General features: G+C 40.7%; 1 long non-coding RNA gene across 3 annotated transcripts in view; it reads left to right on the top strand.

The window, feature by feature from the left end:
• Positions 1-16,352, top strand: part of LOC147012990 (uncharacterized) — a 113,820-nt gene that overhangs the window by 54,545 nt on the left and 42,923 nt on the right. For all 3 annotated transcript variants that reach the window (XR_015051145.1, XR_015051143.1, XR_015051144.1), the window contains exon 4: positions 15,910-16,086. This is a non-coding gene — a long non-coding RNA (uncharacterized LOC147012990). The remainder of the gene's footprint in view (positions 1-15,909; positions 16,087-16,352) is intronic.

Below are 16,352 nucleotides of genomic sequence, written 5' to 3'. Positions count from 1 at the left end.
CATAGAACACCTTACCCATGCTAGCTGCTTATGCCGCGCAATCTTGAGAAATAAGGACATGGGCAGGGTCTACGAGCGACAAATTTGATTGGTCATAATGATGTAAAATGACATTATATTTTGAACAAGTACCGCTAAACAGAAGGATTTTGAAAGTGCCAACAAGGTGATTTGTGTTCTCCAGTGTTCGAGTTTATAATTCGGTTGAAATAAAATAAAGATTTTATAGTTGTAGGAAAAAAAAATTCTGGAAGTTTACCGCCATTGATGCAGCATCTTTTACACCACCTCCTTTAACATGTTACATTCATGCCTGTTGTTTGTGTCCTTTATGACATCCTTCAAAGCAGTAACTTTCCTGTTTGGAATTAATATCCCAGGCAAAAATGCTACAGTTAGAACTATAGTATATGAGAGTTGTACTCTCATATACTACAGTAGTTTGCAGAGAATTACTACAGAAAATGATTTTTTTTTCCTGGGATTGTTTGACTGCCAGGTAGGCAGACAGAGTAAAATAATTATCTCGCTCCTCTCTGCACGTGCACGATCAGGACAAATTCAGAGCCAAAGAACTCCAAAACTGCAGGTTCATGTTCCGATTCATATTCAAAATATAACAATCAATTGAAATGAAGTTTTTCTGCGATCATAAACTGAAGTTGCAGACAGACAGACAGACACACACAAAGTGAACCAATTGTTTAACTCCACTTTTCGCTTTGCGTGTGTGAGGTAATAAGGTGTAGAAGTGGAATGAGAGAAGTACAGTATCAGCATAGGTGTATGCAGGATCATGAGTGCATGGGTTAGATTAGGACATCAGCCCACTGGCTTACTTACTATCAAGAACATGTATGTTTTGTGTTTGTGGTTGCACTGCTTGAAGGTGAAATGACTGGGGTTGGAGGGGTGGAGGGATTTAAATGGCCGCTCAGCCATCTCAAAGGCCCTCAAGGACGATTGGAAATGCCTTCCATTTACGGCAAGGCACAATCAATGACTGTGCCAGACTGGCTGTGTAAAGAGTCTGATGGGACATTTACCATGTACATAGGACACATACAGATATCCACTCAGCATAATGCCATCTCATTCTAGCCAAGGCTCAACTGATCTCCTCATGATGCTCACTATACTTGACTACAACCACGTGATTAAATTTATATAAACGCAGCTCTGATGCACTATACACAGCCAGCCATGTGCCCTTAAAACTATTACAAAGCTTCCAGTCAAGGTATACTCGCAAATATTCTTTAGATACCTCCTAGTTCGTTTCACTACCTTGTTTCAATAACAGTTTAGACTTACTTTAACTGATAAACGGTGGTGCTCCAACCGCACCAGTACCGACCAGAAAGCTTGCTGAAAGCTTGACCTGCCGTTTTACTTTCTCAAGCAACAACAGTGATGGAAAGGATAAAATGAAGGAGAGAATATTCTCTCTCTCTCTCTCTCTCTCTCTCTCTCTCTCTCTCTCTCTCTCTCTCTCTCTCTCTCTCTCTCTCTCTCTCTCTCTCTCTCTCTCTCTCTCTCTCTCTCTCTGTCTCTGTCTCTGTCTCTGTCTCTGTCTCTGTCTCTGTCTCTGTCTCTGTCTCTGTCTCTGTCTCTGTCTCTGTCTCTGTCTCTGTCTCTGTCTCTGTCTCTGTCTCTGTCTCTGTCTCTGTCTCTGTCTCTGTCTCTGTCTCTGTCTCTGTCTCTGTCTCTGTCTCTGTCTCTGTCTCTGTCTCTGTCTCTGTCTCTGTCTCTGTCTCTGTCTCTGTCTCTGTCTCTGTCTCTGTCTCTGTCTCTGTCTCTGTCTCTGTCTCTGTCTCTGTCTCTGTCTCTGTCTCTCTCTGTCTCTCTGTCTCTGTCTCTGTCTCTCTCTGTCTCTGTCTCTGTCTCTGTCTCTGTCTCTGTCTCTGTCTCTGTCTCTGTCTCTCTCTGTCTCTCTGTCTCTCTGTTGCATCATTGGTTGGGACATGGCTATGTCGCTGATGCAATGTCCCCCTTCCCAGTACACTGGTGCTCATTTTGCCGACCTCGGAACGATGACAGGCTGAGTCAACCTCCTGGTGTATTTTAGTTCAGCGGCCAACGGGGCTTTAAATCAGGATCCTAGGATCCCAAGCCACCACCCTAACTACTAAGCCAACACCAGGCAAAGAGAATATTAATACACCATCACAATGAAACACTGCTTCAGCATAACCACCATTCCCCATTCCCCGAGATACACCGCATGTAAAGTACACATTTTGGAAAATCGTTTCTACTTGCTGATACACCTCGATCCTCCGGCCTTGCCAGATATCGATTGACCCAAATTGGCTTTAATTGCTCCGAGTTGTTTGTATGATCCGGACATAGCAAAGACAGAGTTCAATCAGGGATGACAAAATGCAACATTGAAAAAGAGAATAAATCACATAGATGTAGCTTGCTGATGAAAGCATTGTGTCTAATGATAATTATTAATCATGTAATGTCATTTTGATCATGGATGTACAAGAGCTATTTTTGAACATGAAGATGGTTATGTCGGTGTGTCCTGTACATGAGTTGGATGTAAGGTATCTTGGCCGAATCGACATTTGAGAGCAACAATATAGGAATCGAGAACTTTTTAGGATTAAGATAAGGGCATATTAGGTTCCTTTAATGGTCTGTAAGAAACAAAATCGATGAAGACCTGTACTGTAGAAGCTGATGTGAAAGGGCCATTTACATATGATGTATGCAAAAACAAAGAGAAAAAAAAGAACTAAAATGTCATAGCCCAATGGTTTTAGTAATTTTGCTGTACAGAGTTAAAGGGCGAGCCAATATTTACAAGATTTATGTGGATGCGCAACTGACTTGAGTGGTCATGTGACATGGAAGATTGCGTACGATTAGGTTATTTGGTCAGGAATATTATAATGATGTGGATCACGTAGTATATATTATGTTGTGCAAGATAGTTGGTCATGTGACATGTAAGATGTTTTTGATTGGGAATGCAAATTTTGCACAGAAGGGATTCAATGTCCATATATTTTGGGGGAGACATACTGAATTACACAAACAGAATAACATTTAATAATATTTATCCATATATATGAAAGAAATTCTAAAACTGCAGACAATAAAAAATTGTCATTCAGTTTAAAATGCTATCTGATCAGTTTTTGTAAACTGTACTTGAAGGTGGTTGGGGTGAAATTGAAAATAATATTCAGAATTTTTATTTTAATTTTCATGAAATATGCTTCATGATATAGAATGAAAGAAGTTTGAAAAAAATCGGTCCATGCATGTTCGAGAAATGGTTGGGGACATGTGTAAGTAACAAAATGGCCACCAGTCGGCCATCTTGGATTCTTTCTCAAAAGAAAATGACGTGCATATGTAAGCCGTCATTCATCATCTGTGTGCCAAGTTTGAACAACATCGGTAAATGCATGTCCGAGAAATGGTTTGGGTGTTCAATATCGGGATTTTACAACTAAATTGGCCACCAGTTTACCAGTCGGCCATCTTTGATCAGATCACAAAATATAGTGAGCATCAGGTGTATGCCATCATGTGCTGTGCTTTTTCCAAGTTTGAACAAAATTGGACCATACATGTTCAAGAAATGGTTGGAGACATGTTTAAGTAAGAAAATGGTCACCAGTAGGCCCTCTTGGATCTGATCTCAAAAAAAAATATGACGTGCTTATGTAAGCCATCATTCATTATCTGTTTGCCAAGTTTGACCAATATATGTAAATGCATATTAGAGAAATGGTTGAGGATGTGTTCAACATCGGATTTTTACAACTAAAATTGCCACCAGTTGGCCATCTTTGATTGAATTTCGAAACAAAATGATGTGTGAATATATATCACCATGTGTTGTCTTTGTGCCAAGTTTAAACAAAATCGGTCCATACATGTCTGAGATATGGCTGCGGATGGATGAGACCCAATCTATAAGCCCCCATTTCTAAGTCCAACGGGGGCTAATGATCTATCCCTATCACTGTTTCAACCTCTCAATTTACCTATTCCTTCCCTCAACTCGCGGGCTATGATTGGGATTGCTGATAGTTACTGGTATAGCCAACTCATAATATTAGCCAATTAGTCGCACTTGAAATTCCGCCTCAGCATGAAGCCAAACTTTTTTTTTCTCCCAAAAGTGGGACACCATGGCACAAATATTTAATGCCTCCTTCTGGGAACCATAATAACAAAAAAATCAAATAATATTAAAAATAAATAATGAGAAAAAATGAAAAATTCATAATTGGAAAATCTATAATAATAAATGTTCATGTTTGTCCATCCATCTGTCCGTCCATTGCCTCCATAATTTACAAACCATGAAACTTAGTGGCCCCAAACTTTGCATGTATACTAAGTGAACTCTAAGGTGGTGCGTGATTGAAAAGTGGGTGTTTGGGTTAATTTAAACACCCCCTCTTGAAGACAATTAACGGCCTTATTTAATTATTCTTTATCGAGGCGCATCCTCGGACACCTCACTCTCCCTCACTGGGGTCTGAAGGCACATCTTCAGTCACCCCACTCTCCACCGCTTGGATCTTAATTCGCCATTTTGTTCGGCCTGCTCAACAACACCTTGAGTTGGAAGAGGTCGCAATGGTCTATAAACAATAAAGCGCTGAAAATGTTTTTTTCACTTTCCTCACTGATATCGAGTGTTTCATCTGCATACCGAGGAATTGCTGTATACCTCGCTTTTGTAAGTGTTAGAGTTTTCAGATTCAGAGCTTGGAGCAATTGCATGCATTATGACATGATGCGATTTTCGACAATCTACTCTCACAGACCAATTCAAGTATGTAATCGAAATATAATTTGAGTTTGGAGGATCAGATCAGGTGGACTAAATAACTATCAAAATCTGGAGTGAAATCCAAAAAATTTAACAAACTGGAGATTTTTATAAGTGTATTTATTTAAGCAAAGCATTAAACTTAACTTTTTCTGCCGTTCGAACAATTACATGAAGTGAAGAAAAGATTGAAGAATGTGCAGAAAGTGGTGATTGCTTTTTGAGGTTCAATTCCCAATCAACTCACTATCACTTGCCAAGCCAGCCATTCCTTATCAACCATTTCATTGGAGTGCTCGCCTGGTGTTGGCTTAGTGGTTCGGGTGGCTAACTTGGCATCCAAGGGTTCTGAGTTGGAGCCCCGTTTGCCACTGATATAATACCAGGTGGGGTTGACTCAGCCTGTCATCCTTCCGAGGTCGGCAAAATGAGTACCAGTGTACTGGTTAAAGGGACATCAGCGGCATAGCCGTGTCCCTAACCAATTAGGTAACCAGCAGCCATAAGGCTGCACTCGAAAGGTAGAAAGATTGGAGTGCTTGCTTGAGTGCTCAAGCCACTTGTCGAGCACCCTATGAGTTGATAGTGGTACAGCTGATGTCCCGATCGGGATGTACACTACTACAGTCAGCAGTTGCTACAAGGTAGAGGTATGTAGACAGCACACAGGGATGTGGTACATTTGGGTAGATTTGGATCTGTAATGGGACTCTCCACGGGTATGTGTGCATGCCTGCATGCTTGGTTACGGGCACCGTTTTGGCAAATTTTCATCCCATATCTTGTGTTGATAAGTGGTGGAGATTTTAACTTTTATCCTCAGCAGCGTACGAGCAATCACATTTTCCTTTGTCCTCGTGACTGTTTCTAAAGTAATTGGTTATTTTATATGAATCAGTATGCTTTAGAAAGATTGTATGGTTTCTCTGTGAGTTTCAAAGCAAAATATATTTGATAACATCTGATTTCTGAGCTGTTTGCTGTATTAAAACGTTTTCTAAATTACAGACCCAAATGTTTTCCAACTGGCACACAATGATTGTCAGCTTTTTCTCAAAATTAATGTTTATGGACATCTTGAAATGTTTATATCAATGCAACGTTGTTTTTTACTGACGAAATCGAAAGATTTCGTCAGTACATTGATGACTTCCGTCCTGTTTGTTACTTACGAAATCTAAAGATTTCATAAGTATGTTGATCACTTCCGTTTCTGTTTGTTTGTTTGTGTGTTTGTTACTTACGAAATCTAAAGATTTCATAAGTATATTGATGCCTTCCGTTTCTGTTTGTTTGTTTGTTTGTTTGTAGGCACGATAACTCGAGAACGGAAGAAGCTACCAATATCAAATTACACCACCTGATTCAGGAGGGTGATGGCTAGTGTTGATTAGATTTTGGTCAAAATCGGTCAAAGGTCAAGGTCACGGTGAGGTCAAATATTCGATTTTGATGGTTTGGTACAGATAACTCGAACGGAAGAAGCTACCAATATCAAATTACACCACGTGATTCAGGAGGGTGATGGCTAGTGCTGATTAGATTTTGGTCAAAATCGGTCAAAGGTCAAGGTCACAGTGAGGTCAAACATCCAAAAAATGATAACTCGAGAACGAAAGAAGCTTCCAATGTCAAATTACACCACGTGATTCAGGAGGGTGGTGGCTAGCGCTGATTAGATTTTGGTCAAAATCGGTCAAAGGTCAATGTCACAGTGAGATCAAACATCCAAAATATTAGATTTTTGATGGTTTGGTACAGAATCATCGTAAAAAATTCTGGTTTGTGTCGCTACCTTCTCAAGAGACAGCTTTTATTAGACAAGGTCAGAGGTCAAGTTGACAATTTCGTAAGTACCAGTCGATGACTGCTTGTTTGTTTGTTTGTAGGCACGATAACTCGAGAACGGAAGAAGCTACCAATGTCAAATTAACCACGTGATTCAGGAGGGTGATGGCTATCGCTGATTAGATTTTGCTCAAAATCGGTCAAAGGTCAAGGTCACAGTGAGGTCAAACATAATTCCGTAAATTCATGTGAGAAATGGAGTATTTTTGCTTCAGTCGACATTACGAGTTCGTTTTAACTTCGATTTTAATTTTGTCTTCGGTTTTTGCGATCGCTTCGGACGCTTAAAACTCGGTTGTCGAAGTTCTGGTAAAAATCGGATGTTTTGGAGACGTTTTAAGATTGTATAAAAAATATTTCACTCGCCGCATCACAGCTCGTCACATGGTGCAGTGCGCTCGAGCAGAGGCGTCATTGTGTCACGTCAATGTTTTCCGTGTGCGCGCTGACGGTGTTTTCGATAAAGATGGTGTTTAAAAGTCATTTTTTATCCCAATAAAGGTTATCGGTGCATGCCTGACTCGCTAAGCCGTGGGATTATGTAAAGATTGTTGGTGGATGGCCGAATATTACAGTTTTGTAACTTTGATAAAATAATATTAAATAATTGCCTGGAGAATTGGAGATTTTTGCTTAGGTCGACGTTACGATTTTTGATGGTTTGGTACAGAATCATCGTAGAAACTTCTGGTTTGCTTCATTACCTTCTCTCGAGACAGCTTTTATTAGACAAGGTCAGAGGTCAAGTTGACGATTTCGTAAGTACCAGTCTGACTGCTTGTTTGTGTGTGTGTGTGTGTGTGTGTGTGTGTGTGTGTGTGTGTGTGTGTGTGTGTGTGTGTGTGTGTGTGTGTGTGTGTGTGTGTGTGTGTGTGTGTGTGTGTGTGTGTGTGTGTGTGTGTGTGTGTGTGTGTGTGTGTGTGTGTGTGTGTGTGTGTGTGTGTGTGTGTGTGTGTGTGTGTGGTGTGTGTGTGTGTGTTATTCGCATAACTCAGAAAGTATTAAACCAAATCGCTTGAAATTTGGTGGGATGATAGGTTATTATGCAAGGAACATTTGATTAGATTTTGGGAGCGATCGGGTCAAAGGTCAAGGTCACGGAAAGGTCAAATTCGTATTTTTACCATAGCGTGGTCAATTTTGATCTAATTGGCATGCAACCGATGCCAAAATGTTCAGAATTCATTGCCCAATCTTGTGATGGGCGACATGGCACAATTACGTCATTACCCTTGTTAGTGGTTGGGGGTCAAAGGTCAGTGGGGTCACGACCTTTCAAAATATGCGGTTTTTGTCAAAACACGGTCAAATCAAAACCGATTTGCATGAAACCAACACCAAAATGTTCACTGTTCTGTTCCCCCCACGCTCATGCCAAGAACAAAAAAGTAGCGGAGGCGAAGGTATGCGCTCTACCGAGTGCCCATTCTAGTTGTTTGTTACTTCCGAAATCTAAAGATTTCGTAAGTATATTGATGCCTTCCTTTTCTGTTTGTTTGTTTGTTAGTTTGTTTGTTTGTTTGTTTGTTTGTTTGTAGGCACGATAACTCGAGAACGGAAGAAGCTACCAATGTCAAATTACACCACGTGATTCAGGAGGGTGATGGCTAGTGCTGATTAGATTTTGGTCAAAATCGGTCAAAGGTCAAGGTCACGGTGAGGTCAAATATTCGATTTTTGATGGTTTGGTACAGATAACTCGAGAACGGAAGAAGCTTCCAATGTCAAATTACACCACGTGATTCAGGAGGCTGCTGGCTAGTGCTGATTAGATTTTGGTCAAAATCGGTCAAAGGTCAAGGTCACAGTGAGGTCAAACATCCAAAACATTCGATTTTTGATGGTTTGGTACAGAATCATCTTAGAAACTTCTGGTTTGCGTCGCTGCGTTCTCTCGAGACAGCTTTTATTAGACAAGATCAGTGGTCAAGTTGATGATTTCGTAAGTAGCAGTCTATGACTGCTTGTTTGTTTGTTTGTTTGTAGGCACGATAACTCGAGAACGGAAGAAGCTACCAATGTCAAATTACACCATGTGATTCAGGAGGGTGATGGCTCGTGCTGCTTAGATTATGGTCAAAATCGGTCAAAGGTCAAGGTCACAGTGAGGTCAAATATTCGATTTTTGATGGTTTGGTACAGAAAACTCGAGAACGGAAGAAGCTACCAATGTCAAATTACACCACGTGATTCAGGAGGGTGATGGCCAGTGCTGATTAGACTTTGGTCAAAATCGGTCAAAGGTCAAGGTCACAGTGGGGTCAAAAATTCAATTTTTTGATGGTTTGGTACAGAATCATGGTAGAAACTTCTGGTTTGCGTCGCTACCTTCTCCAGAGACAGCTTTTATTAGACAAGGTCAGAGGTCAAGTTGACGATTTCGTAAGTACCAGTCGATGACTGCTTGTTTGTTTGTTTGTTTGTGAACAGTATTACGAAAAAACTCCTCGACGGATTTCGACAAAACTTGGTGGGGGGTGGTTAGGTATGGTCCAAGGATTATGCCATTAAATTTTGGACTTGGACTTGGACCCCCCCTCCCAAAAAAAAATTGTTAGAGATTTTTTTTTTCATTTCTACATGTTTTAAGTGATTTCCAACCCCCCCCCCCCCCCAAAAAAAAAATTTATAGAAAAAAAAATTTTTTTTTGCATTTCTACATGTTTTAAGTGATTTCCAACACCCCCCCCCCAAAAAAATTACCCCCCCCAAAAAAAAAGAAAAATTTTTTTTTTGCATTTCTACGTTTTAAGTGATTTCCAACCCCCTCCCCCAAAAATTGTTCGAGAAAAAAAATGTTTTTTTTTTGCATTTCTACATGTTATAAGTGATTTCCAACCCCCCCCCCCCCAAAAAAAATAGAGAACAAAAATGTTTTTGCAACTTTTTTTCAACAAAATTTCGATTTCTCTTTTTTGCATTTCTACATGTTTTAAGTGATTTCCAACCCTCCCCCCCCCCCAAAAAAAAATGGAGAAAAGAACTATAACTGTCAGCACTGTTGACCATATTTAATGAATAAGACATAAGGTTCACTTGAGTGACCCCTCAGTATTGGCGGCGGATGTTTTGCACTCTCCCGAGTGCTCCCCCTCTAGTTTATTTATGATTTCATTTGCGGATGCTTTCTGATGGTTCTGTGATTTTTTTTTTCCCCTGGTGTATTGGCTTGTATGTCCGTTGGTACACAAAATTATCATGCTTCCCCATTCTCGAGTTGCTCACCTGCATTTTTTTTCTTTTTTTTCATTTATTTATATTTTCATTTATGGATATTATCCAACAATTCGGTGTTTTTTGCAGTGTACTGGCTTTGATGTCCATCGGCACGCAAATTTTCAGCTTTGTATGCCACCTGGAATGTACCGAATGGAAATATGTCAGTAAGTTAGTCAGTTAGTCAGTCATTCATGGTTAGAAAGAGCTTTATATATGTGTGTGTGTGTGTGTGTGTGTGTGTGTGTGTGTGTGTGTGTGTGTGTGTGTGTGTGTGTGTGTGTGTGTGTGTGTGTGTGTGTGTGTGTGTGTGTGTGTGTGTGTGTGTGTTGTGTGTGTTTTGTTCATAAGCATAACCTCTTCTTTCTGCTAACTCCCCTCCCCCAGCTCTCTCTCTCTCTCTCTCTTCTCTCTTCTCTCTTCTCTCTTCTCTCTTCTCTCTTCTCTCTTCTCTCTTCTCTCTTCTCTCTTCTCTCTTCTCTCTTCTCTCTTCTCTCTTCTCTCCCATCTTCACTATGCCACCTCCTAATAAAGTGCAGCAACCTCTCTCTGTCTCTGTCTCTGTCTCCCTGTCTCTCTCCCTCTCTCCTTCTCCCCCCAGACATGTCTGTGCAGTGATTATGACCAGACGGTGCTTGTTTCCAGACGTGTCTAGGCACAGTGTTTATGTCCGGGTGGTGTCCATCTCCCGATGTGGCTGGGTGTTGTTTATCTCTGGATGTGTCCAGGTGGTGTTTGTTTGTTTCTGAACATGTCTGAGTTTGTCTCGAGACATGTCTGGACAGTGTTTGTCTCTGTGTCCAGGCGGTGTTCATCTCTAGGGGGTGTTTGTCGCTGGAAGTGTCTGGGTGGCGTATGTCTCTGGATGTTTCTGAGTGGTGTTTGTCTCCGGCCGGTATTTGCCTCTCGATATGTCCAGGCAGTGTTTATCTCTGGATGCTATTTGTCTCTGAACGTGTTTGCGTTTATCTCCGGACATGTCCAGGTGGTGTTTATTTCTGGACGGTGTTTTTCTTTGACCGTGACGTGTCCTGGCCGTGTTTGTCTCCGGGGGGTATTTATAGTCTCCATGTATTGGGACCATACTCTGTTCAGAGCATTGGTGCTGCCTCAGCAGTCTCGTTGGCTATTGGATACAATCCTGGACGGATCCTGGATGGATATCGCCACTCCAACACAGGATACCAGCAAGCTGGCACTTATTTTGCTGACCTCGGAAGGATGACAGGCCGAGTCAACCCCACCTGGTATTAATTCAACATCTGAGTGGGATTTGAACTCAGGATCCTAGGATCCAAAGCCGACCACCCTAACCATTTTGCCAACACCAGGAAATTTATCATATGACCAGTACAAAAATGGATTTCAGACATTATTTTGTTTTAATCTTCACTATTATTCTAATAATAATCATTTTTATGAGACAGTATGGATCGTAATTAACGCTTCACCACACATCTGCCTTCCCTTCCCATCACCTCACCTCACTCTCATTCCCTCCTCGCTCCCTCTCCCTCCTCTCTCTTTCCTCCTTCACCTCCTCACTCTCCCCCCCCTTTCCTTCTCCCCCACTCCTCTCTCCCCCCCCCTCTTTTTCCCCCCCTTCTCTTAGTATTCACATCAGCGAAGTGACTGGTGGTATTTGCTAGTTTAAAAAAATTGACAAAAGAAATACAGTAATAATTAAAAATAATAACAATAAATATTCGAAAATTGTGGAAAATTGAATAATCAAAAAATTAAATCTTGGAAAAATTATTCTTCAAAAAGTGGGAGACCACAGACACCAAGACAAAACCCTTAATTTCTCCCCCGGAACCATAACAATTACGTGCATTTGTAAATGGTCCTGAAGATGCACCCTTGTGTACTCGGAATAATTTCACATCAAATTGGTTGTTGTAAAAGGACAATGTTCATTCTATCAACAATTGTACTCTTTACTCTCTTTTTTGTTTTTGCTTGTTTCTCATAAACCTTTCCTACCATGACCTACCATGAAACAAATAATGATGTCATCAAATTTTCCATGGAAATTAAGCTTCTGAAAGAAAATGCATCGCCTGCGAATTTATAATCCTTATCGGGAGCCCTGAACTAAACCAGTGATTTAATGTAACATTTATTGATTTATTTATCAATTTAATGAAGTAGTATAATACATGACAAAACTATGGGTAAATTACAGGTGTATCATCACTATCACCTTGGGTTTCTCTTATTTGAGGTGTTTCCCTGCAATAAATAGCGATAACTTTTTGGGGGTGGGGCAAGGGACTGGGGTTGTGGCCATGGCAGATCTTCAGTGCTTTCGATGCTTCTTCCATCAGTTCCATGCCTGCTTCGAGTCGACTGATAATACAAAATGAAGTTCTGAAATGTTTCGATGAACTTCGCTTCCAGATTCCGAGTGGGGCAGATAACAGCAATTTTTGAGAGGAATCGTGCAAATGATGATACAAGCATCAAATTTGGCACATTTGTTCTCCAGGGGATTCTAATCAAATCTGCCTGATTGGCCATTTTAAAATCCAAATTTTGAAAAATTTGAAAAAATAATAATAAAAAAAAGTCAAGATCACGAATCAATGTTGGATGCTGGCTGAGATTGGTGAATGTTTCAGAAACATCATCAAAGACGTTCCAAGTCTGCCATGCAGTTTTGTTCCCTTTACCGCGGAAGGCAGACACGACGTCACATCCAGTGAACGCATGGAAGTATGGGATCCCTCTAGCTTTCTCAGGCCCTATTATAGAAACTACCTCATGGACTGGAATCCATCGCGCCTTGGCTCCTTGGCCAAAGACAATCCACATGTTCTCGAGACCTAGTTCCTGTAAGGATGGCAGTACAGATATTGCTATGACTAGTACATCCGTATCATTAGCCTTAATGATAATGGACTTGCTACCATCAGTCGTTACATCCCTGGCGTGTACAAATATTCGAGTGTCAGCTTCTTCATGACAACGTGGAGACACAGCATCCAGTGATTCCTTGTGCTGCTAATGGCATCTTCTCCTTTTGTGACAATGACTGTGCTTGTCGTCTGTGCCTCACACATCTTTTCCGCAAGGAAGTGAAACAGCTCAGTCTTGTTGCTGTCATCTCGAAGAAAGCTTCTCCAGTTACTTGGGGTCTTACTGGTTCCTGTCCCTCTTCTTCTGATTCCTTGCCCCCTTTTCGACCTTGCCTCGGACTTCAGACTTGACTTCTTGTACACATCAAACACTACGTCCACCCTCTCGTACCTGGCACCATAGGATTCCACCTTTGGGATGATGTCTTCTTTAGCAGTCATCAAATATCTTTGAGGTGCGTGGAGGTAGGGCATTGATAAGTGCTGAGCCATCAATGATGACTGCATCTCCCCTTGGTTCTCTGTTTGGGATGTTCACTTGTGCTTCAAGAATTTCAGCCAGCTGTGACTTCAAGTATTTTTTGAAGTTTTTTTTTTTTTTTTTTTCAAATATTTCAAAATTTGGATTTTCAAATGGCCAATCAGGCAGATTTGATCAGAAAGCCCTGCAGAACATAAATGCCAAATTTGATGCTTGTATCATAATTTGCACGATTTTTCTACTGTCTATTACACTATCCTGGAGGATCAACAATAGGGCACTTAAGTGTTTTGAAATCCTGTTCGGCAGTGTGCAGTTATTAAAACATTAATAAACGATGATAGTTTACTTTGCGTAACCACAAATAAATGTGGAATTATGGTGTGAGATTTTCCTGTTTCTGAACAAGTCATTAGTCCGACAGGATGGTGCAACAGATAGCAGATCCGCCTTTGAGCTGCCCAGTCTGGGTTCGATTCCCGACACGACTATAAGCTGTCTGATTGGTCGCTCTCGTGCAATGCAGGGTCTTGCATCACAATGAGTGGCCGAGTGGATGTCCCATCTGTTAGCATTAGTTTGTGTGTCTTTTACGAAGAGTAGGTGACTTACTTCCTGAACTCCGAACAATTGCAAATTCTTGCCCAAAATGAGGTCCAGTGGAACCGCCAGGCCTGGCCAGCCAGTTCGTGAAAGAATTGGATTAAAAAATAAACTTTCTCCGGCGACGTTCATCATTTGGTTATTTGCAGCCCATTCGATTATATTTCCAAAAGCTTCACCATTTCTTGTTTCATATTTAATTCTCAACCACATCATTGGCTTAGGTAATTCCATGAGTGCAATGAGAAAATAAACGGAAAAGATGTATCAGCTGTACTGTATTGATCAATCACCTTGACATGGATGAAAGGTCATTTCGGATCAAACACACCAAAGGAAGTGAAGGAAGTTGAAGATGAAGACGGAATTATTGTCGAACACAAATGGAGGAAAACATTCCCAATACATATCTGATCACTTCCTCCATGGGATAATTAACAAACCCCCCAAAATGGTCGATATCTAAACTGTAAGAGAGGGTGTCTGTGTCTGTGTGTCACCATTTTTCTCAGTGATGGCTGAACGGATCTTCGTCAAACTTTCAGAGGTTCATCAGTGAGTACCAGTGAGCGTGTTAGACAAAAAGAAATTTCGAAAATTTTTTGGAATTGGATTCAAAAATTGGAAAATATATATATATATATATATATATATATATATATATATATATATATATATATATATATATATATATATATATATATAGTAGATGATTAAGGTGGGGGGGGGGGTAACACGACTTTGTGATCACCCTGTCAGGTACAGTACATTTATCGATGTGTGAAGTGCATTTTGCAATCCCTTAGTTTCAGGTCTCCTGGTCATGGTCATAATTGACAATTGCAATTCTACGGAGTTTCCGCAAATCTCACAGGATTGTGAGTTGGACAGGCGACCGCGACGGGCCATTTCAAAATCTCTCAAAAGTGCTTAAGCCTTTGTAGCTATGTGAAAAGTAATATTAAATGATCCTTGGCCCCATTATTTCCTGGGTGTAGGGAATTGTTTTAGGCCCTCACAAAAAATATACCAGGCAACGCCGGGTACCCCTGCGAGTTAACTGCAATGGATATGTTGAGAGACTTTATAACAATGTGAGGTTTATAACAATGTAACAAGCAGCATCTGTACCAATGTAAATGTTGGAAAATGATTTCAGTCTTTCTGCAGACAGGGCATGTGTTGCAATGACGATCTAGAATAAGAGGAATGGATATTGAAAAGGACAACTTGCGATTCCACCATTCCATCTGCTGCTCGATTCTTTTGCCTTGACGAGAATTCCTTATCTGTGGCTCCGACACCTCTTATCTGTGCTTTGAAGCGCTGGTGACAAGGCAACCACTAATAGGATCATCGACGGGTTTCTCTGAGATGGATGATCCAGTCAGACTTGATAACAATAGTTGTCATTACAATCCCACGACTCAACAATCAACCTTTCCATTCCCCGTCACACAATTTTGTTCAAGACGAGTGACTCTCCAACCAGTAAAAGACGAGGGAATGTTTATTTTTCATTCATTCAAGCAGAATGTTGTGTTACTAAAAACCATTGAGAGAGGGAAACACAACGTGTATGTTTGAAATGTCCCGAATAAGTTTTCTTATGGCAGGTCTTGTCTTTTAAGAAAGCAATAGATCGAAGTTGTAAAATCATGTGATCTTGTAACAGTAATCACAGTAGTGAAACTCAACTTTTTCACCTTTTGTCTCAAGTGAAGTTAAAAAGTAGGAATGTGCAACTCTTGCTGCACTTATCTACTCTTGTGGATTGACTTTCAAAAGGCCACAACGGTTTCCTTATGATAAAGTGCTGGCATATTTTTCTCACTTTCCTCACTCACTACGAATCACTGGAGGCCGAGACATCACTTTTGTAAGTGCTATAGTTTTCAAATTAGGAGCTTGGAGAGATTTCATGCATTATATGATGCGATTTTCCATGATAGACTCTCACGGATGAATTAAAGTATGTAATAGAAATATAATTTGAATTTGGAGGATCACATCTGCACATGGACTATAAAACTCGAAATCTGGAGTGAAATCTGAAAATGTAAAGAAAACAGCAATGTTTTGTTTTTTTGCAGGTATGTGCCATCACCAATCAACTTGCTCTCGCTTACCAAGCCAGCAGTTCCTTATCAACTATTTCATTGGAGTGTTTGCTTGAGTGCTTAAGCCACTTGCTCTGCACCCTACAGTCAATAGTGGTACACTTTGTGTCCCGATCAGGATGTGCAGTCGAGAGTTACTACAAGGTAGAGGTACGTAGACAGCACACACGGACTTGGTACATATGGGTAGATTTGGATCTAGAACGGGACTCTCCATATGTGTGTGTGCCTGCATGCTTGGTTCCAGGCACATGGTACCAAAGTTTCATCCCGTATCTTATGATTATGATAATTATAGGTGGTGGAGCTTTATACTTTTAACCTCAGCAGCATACGAGCAATCTTGTTTTCCTTTGTCCTTCTGGCTGTTTCTAAAGCATATGGTTATTTTATATGAATTGGGTGTGCTTTGGAAA

This window comes from Eptatretus burgeri, chromosome 14 (assembly GCF_056783735.1).
Source record: "Eptatretus burgeri isolate ZD-2024b chromosome 14, Ebu_testis_v1, whole genome shotgun sequence".
NCBI classification, from domain to species: Eukaryota; Metazoa; Chordata; class Myxini; order Myxiniformes; family Myxinidae; genus Eptatretus; species Eptatretus burgeri.
This window is presented reverse-complemented; position numbering and strand designations above follow the sequence as displayed.